This window comes from Geotrypetes seraphini, chromosome 5 (genome assembly GCF_902459505.1).
Source record: "Geotrypetes seraphini chromosome 5, aGeoSer1.1, whole genome shotgun sequence".
Classification (NCBI taxonomy): Eukaryota; Metazoa; Chordata; class Amphibia; order Gymnophiona; family Dermophiidae; genus Geotrypetes; species Geotrypetes seraphini.
In genome coordinates, this window is record NC_047088.1 from 7,608,560 (window position 1) to 7,629,138 (window position 20,579).

Sequence of the window (20,579 nt, forward strand, 5' to 3'; positions counted from 1 at the left end):
TTATTCAGCTACTCAACCGTTTTTCCCAGTGGGCTCACAATCTGTCTAATGTACCTGGGGCAATGGGGGGATTAAGTGACTTGCCCAGGGTCACAAGGAGCAGCGTGGGTTTGAACCCACAACCTCAGGGGTACTGAGGCTGTAGCTTTAACCACTGTGTTACTCTAGAAATCACAATGTAGTGAAAGGGAGCCAAGTATAGGACAATCCAGCCACTGTGACATCACTGGTGAGGTTGGCTCTTATTGGTGGAATGAGGCATTGTGACATCACAATACCAGCTCTGGTATCAGAGGCTGAAACTTTTCACACTATTTATTGATTCAATTTTCTATACCATTCTCCCAGGGGAGCTCAGAACGGTTTACATGAATCTATTCAGGTACTCAAGCATTTTTCCCTGTCTGTCCTGGTGGGCTCACAATCTTTCTAACGTACCTGGGGCGATGGGGGGATTAAGTGACTTGCCCAGGGTCACAAGGAGCAGCGTGGGTTTGAACCCACAACCACAGGGGTACTGAGGCTGTAGCTTTAACCACTGCACCACACTCTGAAAGTTCTGGTGATTACAGATTCAATTTGACCAGAAATTTGTCTTTCTCTTCTCAAATTGATTACATACATATTTTACCCACTAAATTACTAAACTATTTTAACGCAATTGTAAACCACATTGATGTTTTTTTGTCCAATGTGGTATATCAAAGATAAAATAAACTTGGAAACTTGGCTATTGGATGCCAAATTGCAGTGAAATGTGCAATTTTATTTTTTTTAATTCTGTTGTTAATCTTTCCATTGATATAGTATCCACCACTTGAACAAGTCTTTCTGTTTTTGTGGGTACTAATAGATGTTTAATAGCACATCATGGAGAGAAGAATAAAATCTTTACTACACTTCTGTAATGTGGATTTTCCAGCTCAAAATAATCTGCAACCAACAGTCTGCAGGGCTTAGACTAATATTGTGATGAAGGATTTCACTAATTTCCTAAAAAGAAACAATTTCTGCCCATATCTACCAGGTTCCCCAGCATGAGGGATTGGCCTTCAAAGTTAGCAATGAATGTATCATAAGTTGAACTTATCCTGAACTCTGGTCGTCCATCCAGAACATCTAAATATATATGATGGGGGGTGGGGGGTGGCCAAGATGGCAGCATGAGCAGGACGGCTTTTGGGTTATCTTTGGGTTGCAGTCTTACCTGTTCTTTTTCTTCAAGATGCCTCACACTAAGAGGGGTGCTCAGGTTGAATCCTTTGGCTAGCCTGACCTCTTCACCTGTTCAACAGCTGATGACCCGATATACCACCATTAACCCATCAGATTCCAGAGAGGTTTCTACTGTAACCCCAAGGTTCAAGGATTGGATATCACCCTTTCATCTGGTTCATGACCCACCACCATATCTGATGGTCCTGATGAATTCAGAGGGTGGACCCATGACCAAAGGGATTGACTGGGTAGCTCCCACTGAGGGCAGAATGTCCAGTGAAGCTGCTAGAGGACTGTATATCGGGGGAGCCCAGCTGAGCCTTTGAACAGGAAGAGAGGCGGTTTTGTTAGAGAGCATTTGGTTGGCTTTCCAAAGGATGGGCTCCACTGCGAATAAATCAGTGGAGAACACTTAGTGCTTGTGAGTAAAACTGATATACTTGCTGGTAGCTTGGAAGAAGTCAAATTAGACTTTTCAGCACGAACTGGGGAAAATCAAGAAGATATTACATTCCTTTGGGACTTGACTACTGAAATTATTAAAAATAAAAACTTTTGCCATAGAAAATAGGAACAAATTGAAACCTTCAATAGAAGTTTAACTCTATGTTTGTTCAATTTTCCTAGGTCCTTGGGCCTCTCTCCACTTGATGTATTCAAAAGTTACTTAATAAATATGCTTAAATACTCTTCAGATGCAGTATAGAAGATTCATTATATTCCTGTGGGTAAAGGTAAAGTAGATGAACAACAAGAAGCCCTGACTCAAGAATTAGAATGGATCAGTTAAGTATCTCAGAGATTTTGGTGTCACGTTCGATTGAGGAGTCTGATGGGGCTACTCTCTTTGTGTTTGAACAGGACTTAAATGTTATGAGACTTTACTTCAAAAAATTGAATTTGCTATATTATGGTAAAAAAAAGATATGGATTTATCCTGAAGTATCAAAGCAGACACAGGACCACAGGAAGGCCTTTCTTAAGAACATAAGAACATAAGCAATGCCTCTGCTGGATCAGACCTGAGGTCCATCGTGCCCAGCAATCCACACACGTGGCGGCCCAATAGGTCCAGGACCTGTGCAGTAATCCTCTATCTATACCCTTTTATCCCCTTTCCCAGCAGGAAATTGTCCAATCCTTTCTTGAACCCCAGTACCGTACTCTGCCCTATTATGTCCTCTGGAAGCGCATTCCAGGTGTTCACCACACGTTGGGTAAAGAAGAACTTCCTAGCATTTGTTTTGAATCTGTCCCCTTTCAACTTTTCTGAATGCCCTCTTGTTCTTTTATTATTCGAAAGTTTGAAGAATCTGTCCCTCTCTACTCTCTCTATGCCTTTCATGATCTTATAAGTCTCTATCATATCCCCTCTAAGAGGATTCTCCAGGGAAAAGAGACCCAATTTCTCCAATCTCTCAGCGTATGAAAGGTTTTCCATCCCCTTTATCAGACGCGTCGCTCTCCTCTGAACCCTCTTGAGTATCGCCATATCCCTCTTAAGGTACGGTGACCAATATTGGACGCAGTACTCCAGATGTGGATGCACCATTGCCCGCTACAGCGGCAGGATAACTTCTTTCGTTCTGGTTGTAATACCCTTCTTGATTATACCTAGCATTCTATTCGCTCTCTTAGAGGCCGCTGCACTGCGCCGTCGGCTTCATTGTCATGTCCACCATTACCCCAAGTCTCTTTCTTGAGTACTCTCATTCAATAACATCCCTTCCATCGTATAGTTGTACCTCGGGTTTCTGTTTCCCAAATGTAATACTTTACATTTCTCAACGTTGAACTTCATCTGCCATCTCGACGCCCATTCCCCTAGTTTGTTCAAGTCCCTTTGCAATTCTTCGCAGTCCTCTTTAGTCTGAGTTCCACTAAATAGTTTGGTGTCATCCGCAAATTTTAGTATCTCACACTTCATCCCTGTTTCTAGATCATTTATGAATATATTAAATAGCAGCGGCCCGAGCACCTAGTCCTGCGGAACACCACTCGTGACCCTCCTCCAGTCCGAGTAGTGACCCTTCACCCCTACCCTCTGTTTCCTACCCACCAACCAGTTTCTAATCCATCTAAGTACGCCTCCTTCCACCCCATGGTTCTTCAGTTTCTGGAGTAGACGTTCATTAGGCACCTTGTCAAAAGCTTTTTGGAAATCTAGGTATATGATGTCTATGGGGTCTCCTCTGTCCATCCGTTTGTTAATTCCTTCGAAGAAATGCAATAAGTTATTTAGGCACGATCTCCCCTTGCAGAAACCATGTTGGCTGGTTATCAGAAGTTCGTTTCTTTCAAAATGTTCATCGATGTTTTCTTTTATCAGTGCTTCCGCCATTTTCCCTGGAACTGAGATCAAACTCACCGGTCTGTAGTTTTCCGGGTCCTCCTGTATCTTGTCCTCTAGTCGCTTGACTTCCTTTTTCAAGCTTTTCAGCTCCTGACACCGACCGCATACATATGACTGTCTCCCCGAGGTGAGGTAGTCATACATATGACAGTCCGTGCAGAACTCTGGAAAGCTCATCTTCTGGTTTCCCTCTGCTTCCATCGTCGTTCCTTCCGGATAGCCTACCCTTGCAAATGTATAGTGAAATATCTAGGTATTGAATAGGTTTTGGCTTCTTCCTGAGCAATTGAGGTCCTTTTTGGACTTCAAGAAGATTGAGGCATGAGGTGCTTTACTCTGTTATAATTAAGTCATGACTTATGTGTTTGGATGTGGTATGAAGCTTTAATTGCCTTTCCACTAAATGTGTTCCTGACGTATCTCCTATACTTTCCTTATGCTACTCCCCCCTCTTGCTTGTGGTCTAAGGAAGAGACTAGATGGGCCATTTGGCCTTTATCTGCCATCATGTTTCTATGATTTAAACTTTTGGTCCCCAAATGATAGGAAATGAAACAAAAAGTGTGGAATAACTTGTACGTTTCAAGGCTCCACATCATTTTCTTCTTGGTTGGGCTGAGAACTTTCCAGCGGACCCTCGTAGATGGATCCCTCGACACCTGAGGCTTGACACTCACAGTAAGTAAAAAAATGTTTTAATTGAAAATATTAGAAAAAGAAAAATGGGACTCCCACAGTTTTGCTATTTCCAACAATGTCTAGATAATCTTATTTATACAAATATTGTAAAAACTGTAATCCCTCCTTGTTTAGTCATTCATAACTGCTCTAGAGAACCACATCACTCACAATCATTTGCAAAAGTAACAGACTAGGAAAGTTGCAATTATATGCCCACGTCAACCCATACTCATCTAGCCTGCTGAATAAATTGGCGTTCCACAGAAGTCCAGAATATTAAACAGGTCATCATTCTTTCTATGTTCACCTAATGCAATGAGATAAAGAGTGCGGATAAGTACACCAGTGGCATAATTCATTTTTAGGGAAATCAAGCCCTACCAGTTCCTCCCCTGCCAAATAAAACACAAAAGCAGATTCTGCATCATTTGGAAAAGTTGAATTTGGACAGAATCAACATTTCTCCAATTGTTCTCATAATTTAAGATTGAAACAATTTTTATTTTTCTACTGTAACAGTTTAACACAAGAATACAAACTCAGCCTAAATATTTAAATCCACTTTGCAAGTGGGAGTATGTGGCGCAGGGGTTAGAGCTACAGCCTCCACACCCTGAGGCTGTGGGTTCAAATCCTGCACTGCTCCTTGTGACCTTGGGCAGGTCCCTTAATCTCCTCATTGCCCCAGGTACACTAGATAGAGTTTGAACCCACCAGGACAGATTGGGAAATATGGTGAAGTACCTGAATGGAAACCACTTAGGATATAAGTGGTAGATGGCTGATGGGAGATTGGACTGAACTCTACAAAATCCTGAGTGGTTCAATTTTTTACTGCATCAGGATTTACAAAGACTAGGGGGACGCTCGATGAAGTCACAGGGAAATACTTTTAAAACCAATAGGAGACAATATTTTGTCACTCAGAGAATAGTTAAGCTCTGGAACGCGTTGCCAAAGGTTGTGGTAAGAGCGGTTAACGTAGCTGGTTTTAAAAAAGGTTTATGTGGAAAAGTGATATGTCCAATTGCTCTGTTACTTCTATTAAAGCCGTTAAAATGTATTTTGCCTTTACTTTTTGATTTACCCTCGTATAACAATCAAGGCCAGCCAATGACTAGGAAACAAACAGGACTAAGGGATCCTTTTACTACGTTGCAGTATAAAGTGGTCATTTTTACCATAGCAGTGAAATGACTGATTTTCCATTTTTGCATTAATGGTCGCGTGCTTATGTCACCATTGAAAAATGGTTTCTTCTGAGCTTCTAGACTGCTACTGATGACTGGGGAGTCAATTCAGAGCGCTTTGAATGAGTTTCTGTAGCGGTGTTATAAATACAGAGTTACAAAGAGCTTCTGTGCGATGATACAATACAGAGTTCTTACATCCGGCATAATCAATCATCCTACTTCTATATGTTCATAGCAAATCAATCGGCCTACCTATCAGGACATCTACTAGTCCACAATTGCTTCGTTAGCCCTTGTTGACGTCTACTTTGTAGGTGTTGAGGGCTCACTCAGTAATCCTGTGCTAATAGGGTTAGCATGCAGTTAAGGAGCTACGCCGATTACTGCCGAAACACCTGCTTTACACCCCCAGACATGCCCCCCAGGTAACAAATAGTTTTTAGTGCATGCGTATTTACCACAGAACACCTGAGGGTGTTCCACAGTATACACTAGCGCTTATCACAGCTTAGTACACCAAGGAAAGCTGGACAATCAGCGAAATACAGAAATGATATAGAAATACAAAGTGTTTCATACAAGGATACAAAATACAAACATTTATTTAAAAATACAATTTTTAGTAATGATGAGGAATAAAAATTTGAAGTCTGTAACACAATATTTTTGTAAGGATTTTGTAATCAATATATAAAAGGGAATCCCTCCTTTCATTAGGGATGACTGAAATTCATGGCATGCCTCATGGAATGAGAGGGGCAATACCTTATAGGCGGGGGCAGTAGAATGCCCCACCCCCCAACCCTTGAATCTTCCCTCCTTTTCTCCAACATTCCATAATCCTGCATCATACTCCTCTTCTGTGTCCCCCACACTGTCCAGCCTCTCACTCCTTCTCTCCCCTCATGATCTCCAACACCTTTCTCCTTTCTTCTACCCTCCCCACCCCCCAAGTTGTCGAGTCTTTGACCTCTTTTCCTCCAGGATAGCATTACATTAGAGGCGTCATGGCTGACTGGCACAGCGCATTGAGCTTCTGGGCATACTCGGAGCCGGCTGTTCCAGAGATCTACTTCTTCACAGGTGACTTGTGCCGTGTGTTTTTCTACAACTGTGTGTTGACAATCTTGTCCTTTTTTTTTTTTTTTTATAAAGATGAAAGAAAATTTGATTTGCTCTTCTCTGTTTAGTGATCTAGAATCTGTGGATTTAATTGAGGAATTTCCAGTGAAGATAGTTTGGAGTTCTTTTCATCCTGTGACAGAAACCACAGTTTCCTCTGTCTTAACCAAATTGTCGTGTTCTTTTTCTTCTCTTGATGTTTGCCCTTCCTTCCTGTTAAAAGAATTACCTTATGATATTATAAATTGGCTTACTCGTTTGTTTAATTGCAGTCTAGCTGAAGGTTACTTTTCCTGATTCGTTGGGTAAAATTAAACTGACTCTGGTTCCTAAGTCAGAAGGGGTTGATTATGACGTAGCATATTTTTGATCTTTCTACCTTGGCTAGCTAAACTTCTTGGCACGTCAAGCGGCTGGTTTGTTGAAATATTTCTTTACATCCGATATAGCTTGGGTTGAAATTCTTACATAGTATAGAGTCTGCCTGAAATTAAACAGCATCTGGGATCTTATTGCAGTCTGACCTGGGCTGACTTGGGGCAGTCAAGCTAGTAAGATGTTCTTTTCTTGGCTATCTAGGTATGGAGACACACAGGGGTCTTCCCTTTCCCCTTCACTGTTTAAGATACATATTTGTTCATTGAATATAATGTTGGCCACGACTGGAATACAAGTTTGTCTTATGCAGGTATTTTTCTGATCATTCCTTTCTTGGACACTCTTTCTCAATCAGCAGTTGAGCTCAGACACATCTTTTAAAACTTAATAGATTAAAAACTAATGGGCCTATGGTTAAGCTCTTCTCCAATTGCAATATCACCAAGTATTATCTTCCATTTGAATTGAGAGATCAGCAAACATTTTAGGAATTATACGTGACTCTGGCCTATCCTTTGAACCACAGGTGAGCAATTTATTTAAGAAAGTGCTTTCTTGATTAAAGCAGCTACATCCCATTAGATCCTTTTTTCTTGAAACTCATTGTAGACTTATATTTCAGACTATAATCCTTCTGCAGCTTGATTTTTGTGATTTATTTGATTTAAGAATTGCCTTCTAAGTTATATTGTAAGCTTCCTGCCAAACTGATTTTTCACTTTAGAGGAATGACAGTTACACCATTGTTGATTCAACGTCACTGGTTGCCTCTAGGTGTCGGGCAGAATTCAAAAGAGCTTGTACAGTACTTAAGATTTTAAAAGGATGATGTTCCGAATTTCATCTCTGTTTGATTACATACCCAAGAAGAAGATACAATACCATAGCAATTTTATATGTAGTCTGCAGTGCACCAAGAGCTCATGAACACTTTACAATGGTCAGAATTCATACAATAGCAAAATTTAATATTTATGTATTTTTGTATTTCTATTCCACTTTATCCAAAGTTCTAGTCGGATTACAAAGAACATGTACAGTACCAATTGACAACAGATGTTAGGCAAGCAGTGATGTCTACATTGTATATCTGTATTTTCAGAAGGCGTTTGACAAAGTTCCGCATGAATGACTACTTTGGAAAACTGTGACCCATGGAATCGAGGGTGAAATACTCACGTGGATTAAAAACTGGCTGGAGCATAGGAAACAGAGAGTGGGGGTAAATGGACAATACACGGACTGGAAGAGCGTCACCAGTGGGGTGCCGCAGTGCTCGGTGCTTGGACCCGTGCTCTTCAACATCTTTATAAACGATCTAGACATTGGTACAACGAGTGAGGTAATTAAATTTGCAGACGATACAAAGTTATTCAGAGTGGTGAAGACGCAGGGGGATTGCGAAGATCTGCAACGTGACATAATCAGGCTCGAGGAATGGGCATCAACATGGCAGATGAGGTTCAACGTGGATAAGTGTAAAGTGATGCATGTAGGTAGCAAAAATCTCATGTCCAGGGCAGTTCTTGGAGAGACCTCCCAGGAACGAGACTTGGGAGTTCTGATCGACAAGTTGATGAAGCCGTCCGTGCAATACACGGCAGCGGCGAAAAGGACAAACAGAATGCTAGGAATGATAAAGAAGGGGATCACGAACAGATCGGAGAAGGTTATCATGCCGCTGTACTGGGCCATGGTGTGCCCTCACCTGGAGTACTGCACCAAGCACTGGTACATGAAGAAGAACACGGTACTACTCGAAAGGGTCCAGAGAAGAGCGACTAAGATGGTTAAGGGGCTGGAGGAGTTGCCATACAGTGAAAGATTACAGAAACTGGGCCTTTTCTCCCTCGAACAGAGGAGATTGAGAGGGGACATGATCGAAACATTCAAGGTACTGAAGGGAATAGACTTACGTAGATAAGGACAGGTTGTTCACCCTCTCCAAGGTAGGGAGAATGAGAGGGGACTCTCTAAAGTTGAAAGGGGATAGATTCCGTACGAACGTAAGGAAGTTCTTCTTCAACCAGAGAGTGGTAGAAAACTGGAACGCTCTTCCAGAGTCTGTCATAGGGGAAAACACCCTCCAGGGATTCAAGACAAAGTTAGACAAGTTCCTGCTGAACCAGAACATGCGCAGGTAGTGATAGTCTCGGTTAGGGTGCTGGTCTTTGACCAGAGGGCAGCCGCATGAGCAGACTGCTGGGCATGATGGACCACTGGTCTGACCCAGCAGCGGCAATTCTTATGTACATTGGAGGTGGACAAGAAGAAGATATTTTGTAGACTTCAATCATATCTCCCCTCAGCCAATGCATTTTTGACAGGCTTCTAAATACAGAGCCCGACTACTTGTTACCATTGCTATAGTGCTGAAAAGCGTAAGCAGTGCTGTACAATCAAAACACGATAGACGGTCCTTGCTCAGAAGAACTTACAATCTAATTGGATAGACAGACAGGACATATAGTGGTTGCGGAGTTTCTTGCAGAGAGGATGATAAGATGGGCATAGGCAATTTTATGGCGAGTGGGAGATAGGAGTAGTAGCTTTACTGTGTTTACAACTTGATTTAGACTGAGGAAAGACTCTGGTGTAACTGGGATCATCCCTGTCACCCCCCCCCCCCACCTCCCCCTTGGATTACCTGTGTCTGATTTCAAGAAAGCCTGGGATAATCAATGGGATCTCTTAGAGAGAGGAAGAGATAATGGTTACTGCGGATAGGCAGACTGGATGGGCTGTTTGGCCTTTATCTGCCATCATGTTTCTATAATCAGAAAGTTTTATGACATCACAATGCAGGTATTAAAAACTGTAGCCAATAGGAAGAGGAGATGCAAATGTTAAGAGTCTTAGCCAATAGGGAGAGGAGGAGATAGTGGATGCAGTGGATGGACCATTTGGCCTTTATCTGCCATCAGGTTTCTATGTTTCTATAATCAGAAAGTTCTCTGACATCACAATGCAAGTGTTAAGAGTCTTAGCCTATAGGAAGAGGAGATGCAAATGTTAAGAGCCTTAGCCAATAGGGAGAGGAGGAGATAGTGGATGCTGTGGATGGGCCATTTGGCCTTTATCTGCCATCATGTTTCTATATGCAGAAAATTCAATGACATCACAATGCAAGTGTTATGAGTCTTAGCCTATAGGGAGAGGAGATGCAAGTGTAAAGAGTCATAGCCAATAGGAAGAGGAGATGCAAATGTTAAGAGTCTTAGCCAATAGGGAGAGGAGGAGATAGTGGATGCAGTGGATGGACCATTTGGCCTTTATCTGCCATCATGTTTCTTTGTGTCTCTTGTGAAAGTTTGCATGAATTTTGTATCTCTTCTACAGGTGAGGTATGAACCAAAAGATGACACTATCAGAATATAAGTGAACCATAAATGCATTCCACCGACAGTTTCTCAGTGGCTCCAACACTCACTGTATCTTTGCCATCCACTCAAAGTGCCTTCACCTGCAACCCCTCAACCCCTGCCACTTTTTCTTCCTTTTCTGGAATCACTGAAGCGGAAACAACTTTTTCTTTCCTCCTCCAAACTCACTACCTGTTCCTCTGATCCGATTCTCACCCATTTACTCTGCATTGTCTCTCCTACCATCATCCCTTCTATCAGCCATATCCTCAATCTTTCACTTTCCACTGCAACTGTTCCGAATGCCTTCAAACATGCCATAGTTACACATAACCGTAGGACCCCTGAGGAAGACATTCTGGTCGAAACACGGACCGTGTTGAGTCCTCTTCATTGTTCAAAGTTGTGTTTTTGCTCTTCTCCACGGCCAACTCGTGCTGCACTGGATACCTGAAAGAGACTTCCTGAACCAGTATGTTAAGCTCCATCTCTGGCTGAAAGCCTACTTTTTTGGGCTGCTTCGAACTCCTAACTCCTATTCATTTGTAGAGTATCCTGTTTGTCTTTTGGGCAGGGGCAGTCTCTTACATGGTCAGTGGACAGTACTGTGTACGTTTAGCAATGCTGTATAAATGATAAGTAGTAACAGTTTGAGAAGAAATTCTCACTGAGGAAGGGTGAAAAGTGAAGTTAGCCCAGTCATCTTGCTTTGTCTCGTTTCATTTCTGTTTGCTTCCCTTAAAGTGGACTAGCAGAGCTCCCAAACCACTCGGTCCTAGGACCAGGTCTATGGTGAGCCCATGTGTAATGTGCCTTTCCCTCTACATCCCGAACTACAGTACGCAAACATCCAGCTCAGTCATAAGCTGCCAGATTCCAGCGGTGGAATGCCAGGTGCTATTTGCGCACCCAGATATCTGAAATGCCTGTGGATAAAATTACAATACAGGTAAAGAATGACCAAGTCCATTTATCAGAAGGAATGTGAGAGCAGGCAGAGGATTATCTGCCCTGCACAGGTTTTATCTATTGAAAATGCTTTTGCTTTGTTTACGTCTTTATTCCGATTGAACATTACCAAACTAATAAAGTATTTCATGATTGATTTTAATGACACAAAATCACTCATATACACATAACTACAGAGTATCAATAATAATAATAATTTTATTCTTATATACCGCCAAAGCCATAGTAGTTCAAGGCGGTTTACAACAAAGAAGGGCTGGACAATCAGCGAATATAGATACAATTTATAGAGGTACAATATATAGGGGTCATATGTAAAGGAGAGCAGGAAGCAGGGGTAGGGCTTAAGAGATCTTGTGAAACAAGAGGTCGGGCATAAGAACATAACAACATAAGAATTATCACTGCTGAGTCAGACCAGTGGTCCATCATGCCCAGTGGTCCGCTCACGCGGCGGCCCTCTGGTATAAGACCAGCACCCTAACTGAGACTAGCCCTACCAGCGCATGTTCTTTTTCAACAGAAACTTGTCTAACTTTATCTTGAATCCTTGGAGGGTGTTTTCCCCTATAACAGCCTCTGGAAGAGCGTTCCAGCTTTCTACCACTCTTAGGTTACAAATCGGTTAAATAGGTTGGTTTTTAATAGTTTTCTGAAGTTTAAGTAGGATGAGGAGCGCAAGATAATATTAAGGTTTCCTGAAGTCATCAAATTGTACATAAAATGAAGGAAACAGTAACGAAAAAAAAAAAATAGTGGAACAAGGAGAGTGGAGGATCCTAGACAGTAGGGCTTTCAGCTAGTCAGGTATGCTTTGAATAATGAGGCACCTTTCGCTCTCATGACAGCCCTGAGAATATATCGCCCAAGCCACAGTCGGAGGTTTGTTGAGAAACGGTTACTGGATGTCTCTAGCTTACAGTCCAATTCTGTTAGGATTTCTGTTGGGGTTTGGTCCCGTTCTATATACTTTGGGGTTAATGTCAGACCCAAACCTCAGTCTCATATGTTTCAAGTTTATTACGCTTTTGATATTACACCCATTAAATTTGTCTGAGTGGTGATAATATAAGGGGGAAGAAGAAGAGAAAGAACTGCAGGTAAAAACTATCAGGAAAAGTGGGAGGAAATACAGTTTGGATAGAGAAGAGCAGAGGGAGAGATGAATGATAATATCTTATCATTTTCATTACAGTTATCTAATCTAATGCTTCGTTTTGTATAGCGACTCTTCAATCCAGGAAAGCTCAACTCAGTTTACAGTAATTGAGTTAGGATAAAAAAATAGAAACCAGTAAATAGGTGAACTAATAATAATATAACAGAAGTAGAAGAGGAGATAATTACCAAAATGTCTGGTAAAAAAAATGGTTTTCAAAGGAAGGAAGGGAGCTGGAGCTACGCCAAAAAGTGGAAGATCGTTTCAAAGTTGAGTGAACTTAAAGGACAAAGATTGACTGAAAGCCTTGGTACTAGATGGGCAGGATAGCCCCTTGCAAAAGAGAATCTATAAAGATTTCAAGAGAAAGAAACTAAAGGAGTGAAAATACCAAAAAGAATTTTAAAAATGACACAGGAGCATTTCAACTGGACTCTAAAATACACAGGAAGCCAATGAAGGTTCTAGAGCAATGGTGTCACATGATGAAACTTACATTTCCTGAAAATTGAGAAATGTATTTATCCTGAGGCTTCTTTGTTGAAACAGGACTCTTAGAACTTTTTCTGATAAGAACATAAGAATAGCCTCACTGGGTCAGACCAAAGGTCCATCAAGCCCAGTAGCCCGTTCTCACGGTGGCCAATCTAGGTCCCTAGTCCCTGGCCAAGGCGTCTTTATAACCAGTGAACTTCCAGATGCACCTAATCTCAGGCCTGGAGATGTGTATGGTAAAGTGTGTTCAACTTCATGTTTCTTTAGGAGGAATTTGAATTTGTTGTAGAATTTTGGCTTTTCCTGGAAAATTATATATATTCAGTCAGGAAGACCCAGTCTGTTCACCAGGACTACATGTCTGGGTCAGAAGGAATTATCTGGGTGCTATTCTGCTGTCCTAAATTTATCTGGACACTTACTCAGACTGCTCTAGAGTAGACCATTCTGGCATTAACTGGGTAGCTCTGAAGTGGCCTCACTGGATTTTCAGAATGCAGTAATGATTGGGGGTATTTCTTCCAGGGAACATGTGTCCCCATTTCTGATTCATTTGCATTGGAAGTGCCTTCACTTCAGGGCATCCATAAGATGCTAGTTCACACGCACATCTTTTAGAAAGCAGGTCCTCAGCCGTGGAATGCGCCTCCTGAAACTATGCACAACGAAGAGTCATTTTTAAGATTTAGAAAATGCCTGAAGACATATTATTTTCAAGAGGCATTACAAAAAGATTTAATGATTATGATTATGAAGTATGTTGTGCGATGTGTTCTTAACTTCAGGTTTATGTTTTTATGTAGTCGGCACAGATTTTGGGATATAAATATTTTAAAATCGGGGATTTAACTAGGCAGGAGCATCTCCAGTCCACTTACGTCATTTTAAATACTGGCCTGTTTGTCTTTTCCTGCTTTTTTTGTAGGGCCCAGAATTTGCTGTTTGTGTGTAGAAGGTTCTTTTGTACATCAGCTGAGGTGGGGGGCGGGGGTGGGGGGGGAAGGGAAGAATTACCAGGTCATCTGCATATAGCAGGCATTTAAGATGAGAGTGTGTGTGGTGGTGATGGTGGTGGTGAACTGAGGGGAAATGTCAGGAAATATTTCTCCAAAAGGTGGTGGATGCATGGGACAGCAGAGGCGGCCGAGACAAGGACCGTATCTGAATGCGAGAAAAGTGGGCTGACGCAGAGGTAGGGACTGTCGGAGTGGATATGGTCTGTTTCTGCTGTCATGTTTCTCTGTTTTCCTTGTAGATATTGGAGAGGGTGGGGCTCGGGCTGCACCCCTGTCTCACTCCTTTTTCCTGTCTAAAGCTCTCTGTCTGCATGTTGTTTATTTTTACCTTAAGGCTGATGGATGAATCCATGGATTGAATTAGATTTCAGGTTTTTCCTCCAGTTCCAGTTTGTAGTAGTTTAAATTTGAGGTCAGGGTGCTAGACAGAATCATAAGTTTGTGTAAAGTCAATAAACCATGCCGGAGGTGAGATTGTGATACCTAATGTGGAAATGTGCACGGGGTTACTCATCCCTACATGCAGTGGCACAGTAAGAGGGGATGGGGATGGGGGCAGTCTGCCCTGGGTGCTGTCTTGGTGAGGGCATAGACACCTGCCATCCTCTCCATCCCCCATGCTCCTTCCTCACCCCCCCACTGCCCGTGCCTCTGTAACATTCCTGGTGCGAGCAGCAACCCTCAACCTCCTGTCACACCAGCATGGGCTCTTCCTCTGATGTCACTTCCTGGACCCGTGCCCAGGAAGTGACATCAGAGGAAGAGCTAATGCTGGCGTGACCGCAGCTTGGGGGTTGCTGCTCGCACATGGAATATTACAGAGGTACGGGGGAAGGGAAGTGGTGTGGCAGGAGGAGGAAGGGAAGGAGCATGTGGAGGTGAGGGGGCCAGAGAACAGAGCGGGGGAGGGGTGCCTCTCACCCTCGCTATGACACTGCCTACATGCATCATTTTGCACTTGTTCACATTAAACGTCATCTGCCATTTTGAGGCCCAGTCTCACAAGGAGAGTGTGGTGTAGGAGTTAGAGCTACAGCCTCAGCACCCTGAGGGTATGGGTTCAAACTTTGTGCTGCTCCTTGTGACCCTGGGCAAGTCACTTAATCCCCCCTATTGCCCTAGGACAGATAGGGAAAATACAAACTATCTGCTACACTGGTTGCCAATGGGGGCACAAATAATGTTCAAGTTCTCGTGCTTTTTCTTTAAACTGGTGTGGGGAATGGCCCCTACCTATCTCGTACCACATTTCGAGCTACACATCCCCACTAGGACAACTAGAAATGCCAATCTTTTTGCCCATCCAAGGATCACTGATTGTAAATATAGGTCCTTTCTGAACAGAACTTTGAAGTTTCAAGCTAGCCAAAAGCAGACCTGGCTGGGCAATTACATCAACAGAGCTAGGTTGACCTACGGCGCATTTTGAAAAGAAATTAAGGCAGCACTGTTCAATAGATTTATCTTCTAATCAGTTACCATCGCTAAAACGATTAACACCATGCTGATAACTTGATAAATATGTGTATTTTACTAACTGTATTCTGTAATTCGCTGATTGTCCAGCTCTCTTCACTGTAAACCGCCTAGAAGTGGTAAGATTGTGGCGGTATAGAAAAAATAAAGTTATTATTATTATTATTAAGTACCTGTATGTAAACCATTTTGAGTGTGGTTGAAAAACCACAAAAAAGTGGTCGGAGTTACAATCCTCTTACAATTTAACAACTTTGAGTCATAAGCAAATTTTAATTATCTCACTATTTATTCCCATCTCTAGATCATTGATAAATATGTTACAAAGCAATGGACCCTGCACAAACTCCTGGCGAACCCCACTATTTTCCCTTCTCCATTGAGAATATTGACTATTTAAACCAGTGGTTCCCAACCCTGTCCTGGAGGACCCCCAGGCCAGTCGGGTTTTCAGGATAGTCCTAATGAATATGCATGAGAGAGATCTGCTTATAAGGGAGGTGCCAGGCATGCAAATCTGCTCAATGCATATTCATTAGGGCTATCCTGAAAACCTGACTGGCTTAGGGGGTCCTCCAGGACAGGGTTGGGAACCACTCATTTAAACCTACTCTCTATTTTCTGTCTTTCAACCAGTTCTTAATCCATAATAGGACATTCCAACCTATTCCATGACTTTCTAATTTCCTCAGAAGTCTTTCATGAGGTACTTTGTCAAAATCCTTTTGAAAATCCAGAGAAATACTGACCAGCTCAACTTTAGCCACATGTTTATTCACCCTTTCGAAGAAATGTAGTATATTGTTAAGGCAAGATTTCCCGTGACTAAATCCATATTGGCTTATGTATATGCTCAGTGATCTTGTTCTTTATAATAATCTCTACCATTTTGCTGAGCATTGATATCAGGATCACCAATCTATAATTGCCTGAGTCACATCTGAAAGCCTTTTTAAAAATTGGCATTGTCCACCCACCAAACTCCAAATACCATGCCTGATTTTAAAGATGCCACTGATTCATCAATGCACTTAGAAAAATTATTTTTTGTTTAGAACTCTGCTCAGAGACATGAAGGCTGATTACTCGGCCTCACCTACCAATCTAAGTGCATTGATGAATCAGTGGTGACTTTGTTTTTGTTCTATTGACCTCTTTAGTCACTCGATAATAATTTTGATTTGAAAGAGTTACCCCTGCATATCTTTTTTGATTTTAAAGATGAGCTACAAATTACTAATAATAGATAGGTAATTATATTTTTAGTACTCTGAGATGCATACCATCCAGCTCAGGTGATTTGCTACTCTTTAGCTTGTCAAATTGCCCTTTCACATATTCCAGGTATATAGAGATGGTTACTGTGGATGGACAGACTAGACGAGCCATTCGGCCTTTATCTGCCATCATGTTTCTATGTTTCAGTTCCTCCGACTCATCACCATAAAACACATTTCTGACACTGGTTTCTCCCCCACATCTTCCTCGGTGAAGACTGAAGCAAAGAATTCATGTAGTCTCTCTGCAATGTCCATGTCTTCTTTGAGAGCCTCTTATACTCCTCAGTCATCTAGTGGTCTAATTCTTTTATCTGCTTCTTGATTCGAATGTACCTCAAAAAGTGTTTATTAAATATTTTTGTCTTCCATATCAGCGCTTTTCATTTGACTTGCCATTCATATGCTTTTGAGAAAGCCTTCCCATCCTTCTGCCAGAAACCATTGCTTTTGCCCATTGCATACGCCTTACTATCTGTTCCCAGGCTGGATCACAGCTTGAAAAAATATTTGTGCTTCACAGGCCCTGTATACTAAAGTATTGCCATATCCCACCCCCTCCAACAGGAAGTGCACTTCAGTAGAGGGTTGGAAATGGCAATGCTTGAGAGTGAGCTTCTGTAGTGTTACGTTTTGTTTAAGCTTTGGGCTGTTCTGGAAGTTGGTAGGGTACTGAGGAGAGTCACAAGCAAATTCTTCCTTCTTCCCAGCATAACCTCATCATGAGCCCTTCTTTCCACCAGATCTTTTTGAATGTCTTCTGGAGATATGATTGAAACATTCAAGATACTGAAGGGAATAGACTTAGTAGATAAAGACTGGTTGTTAACCCTCTCCAGGATAGGGAGAACAAGAGGGCACTCTCTAAAGTTGAAAGGGGATAGATTCCGTACAAACGTAAGGAAGTTCTTCTTCACCCAGAGAGTGGTAGATAGCTGGAACGCTCTTCCAAAGGCTGTTATAGGGGAAAACACCCTCCAGGGATTTAAGACAAAGTTGGACGGGGTCCTGTTGAACTGGAACGTAAGCAGGTAGGGCTGGTTTCAGGGCACTGGTCTTTGACCTGGAGGCCACCACGTGAGCAGACTGCTGGGCAGGATGGACCACTGGTCTGACCCAGCAGCGGCAAATTCTTATGTTCTTAATCTATGTTTAACGTTACAGGCCCCATTTTGTAGAACATGTTCCCTTCTTGCTTACGCATTCTTTCATCACATCAAGAGGTTAAGGCTGATCTTAAAATCAATTTGTTGCCACATACCAATGAGTCTTTCCTGGAATCCCTTTGACTCTCAGATCAACTGGTGCCCATGTTGGAGCACTGAACTTGTGGTAACTGCTATACCTTTCCTCTGCCCTCCTTCTCTTTCCTGTTGAAATTGTAGCTTTTTGCTCTTTCTCACTTTCCTGTAATGGATTTGAAGTTCTTAATTTTGCTATGTGATGCTTTATTATTCTTAACCACCTAGATACTACATCCCTGTGGCAATATGTCCGATAAAGATGAGCCTGAACCTCTCTACTAATCTCAGGGTTTACCCCTCACTCCCTCATTGCTAAGAGTTTGTTATGCTTATTCCAGACTTTACTCTTCAGTCCCCAAAACTAAGGATCCTCTGTGTTTATCCCAGACTTTACCCCTCACTTCCCTACAGTTAAGGGTCCTTGGTGCTTAACCCAGGCTAGAAACAGAAACATGATGGCAGATAAAGGCCAAATGGCCCAACTAGTCTGCCCATCTGCAGCATCCATTGTCTCCTCCTCTTCCTAAGAGATCAACCATGCCTATCCCACGCTTTCTTGAATTCAGACACTGTCTTTGTCTCCACCACCTCTACCGGGAGAGTGTTCCACGCATCTACCACTCTTTCTGTAAAAAAGTATTTCCTTAGATTACTCCTGAGCCTATCATCTCTTAATTTCATCCTATGCCCTCTCATTCCAGAGTTTCCTTTCAATTGAAAAAGACTCAACTCATGCAGTTACGCCACGTAGGTATTTAAACGTTTCTATCATATCTCCCCTCTCCTGCCTTTCCTCCAAAGTATACAGATTGAGATCTTTAAGTCTGTCCCCATACGCCTTATGACGAAGACCACGCACCATTGTAGTAGCTTCCTCTGGACCGACTCCATCCTTTTTATATCTTTTTGAAGGTGTGGCCTCCAGAATTGTACACAATATTCTAAATAGGGTCTCACCAGAGTCTTATACAGAGGCATCAATACCTCCTTTTTCCTACTGGCCATACCTCTCCCTATGTAACCTAGGATCCTTCTAGCTTTCGCCATCACCTTTTCAACCTGTTTGGCCACCTTAAGATCATCACATACAAGTTCTGTTGTTCCCTGTGTTCATAACCTTTTTCTTGAAGAAATACTCTATCTCTCTTCTCCAGCCTCATAACATTGCTAGGCACAAATGAAGAAAGAAGAGATCTGGGAAGGATCAGTCTACCGAAATGAAGACAAATGGCTGTAAACCTGAATGCTAGATATTCCCTGTGGTTAAAATTCAGAGATAAAGCTGAATAAATGTTTCAAGGCTCAGGAGAGGACATCAATGTGGTAATTAACCGTCATGATTCGGAGGCACTGTTGCCAATTGCATTGAAACAAAGTCACATAGCAGGTGACCCAGGGGAGAGAGGGACTATGGAGTCATCTGTGGTGTCCTTGCTGCACATTCAGTTTCAGCAATATTACGGTGATTAATTTCTTTTAGGTCTTTGTTTTGCTGAGTATTTTTCAGAAGTGGAAGCCTTGCACTCTCGTGTCCTTAAGGTGGAAGAATGGAAGCATTTTTTGGCAGGAGGGGTTTCTTCCGTATTGAGTGGAAGCCCTGCAGTCCCTTTGTGACTAGACCTGGGGGCTCTCTCTACCCTCCTAGACTGGCAGTGTGGGGTATAAAACCATTCTTTCCGCATATTCCAAATTCTGTATATAGTGCTCTGCTTTCATTAGCCCGTGTTTGCTGCTGGCTGAAGCAACATCTTTGCAGTTTTATTCCATTTCCCAAAACCTTATCACCTCACACTTAGACAACTGCAACTTGCTACTATCAGGCCTTCCGCTTAGACATCTCGCTCCCCTCCAATCCGTCCAGAATTCGGTTGCATGACTCATAGGTATTAGAACAGGGGCCATGACCTCCTTAAAAATTGGCAGTCGACGGTTGGTGCCTGCCCTCCCACTCATTTCCTGGGGTCATACTTTATTTTTGGGGGGCAGCCGCCATGCAGCATCAACGAGCAGGCCTGCCCCCGGAAGTAGAATGAAGGGTTCTGGGGAGGCCATGAAGATTTAAAGTACAACGCTGGGAGTTTGTGGAGTCGGGAGCTCCCCCCAAACCAAACACCATTCCGCTGCCTACGGCATGACTCATATTCCACTCACGTTGCCCCTCTCTTAAAGTCACTTCATTGGCTTCCCATCCGTTTCCGAATACAATTCAAAGTTCAAACTCTTCTTGGTGACCTACAAATGCACTCACTCGGCTGCCCCCACTATCTCTCCTCATTTATTTCCCCTTTGTCCCCTGCCCCCCGCAAGCTCTGCTCAGCTGGTAAGTTCCTCCTAACTGTGCCTTTCTCCTCCTCTGCCAGCTCCAGACTCCATCCCTTTTATCATGCTGCACCATATGTTTGGAACAAGCTGCCCGAATCCCTACGGCAGGCTCCATCTCTGGCAATGTTCAAGGTCCAGTTAAAAGTCCACCTATTTGAGAGTGCTTTTGACTCCTAACTGCTCTCACCTTGGGTTTTGCATCCCCAACTCTATTCAAGTTAGATTGTAAGCTCTTCTGAGCAGGGACTGTCAAAATATACAGCGCTACGTACACCTTTCAGTGCTATATAAGTGATAAAAAGCAGTAGTAGTAT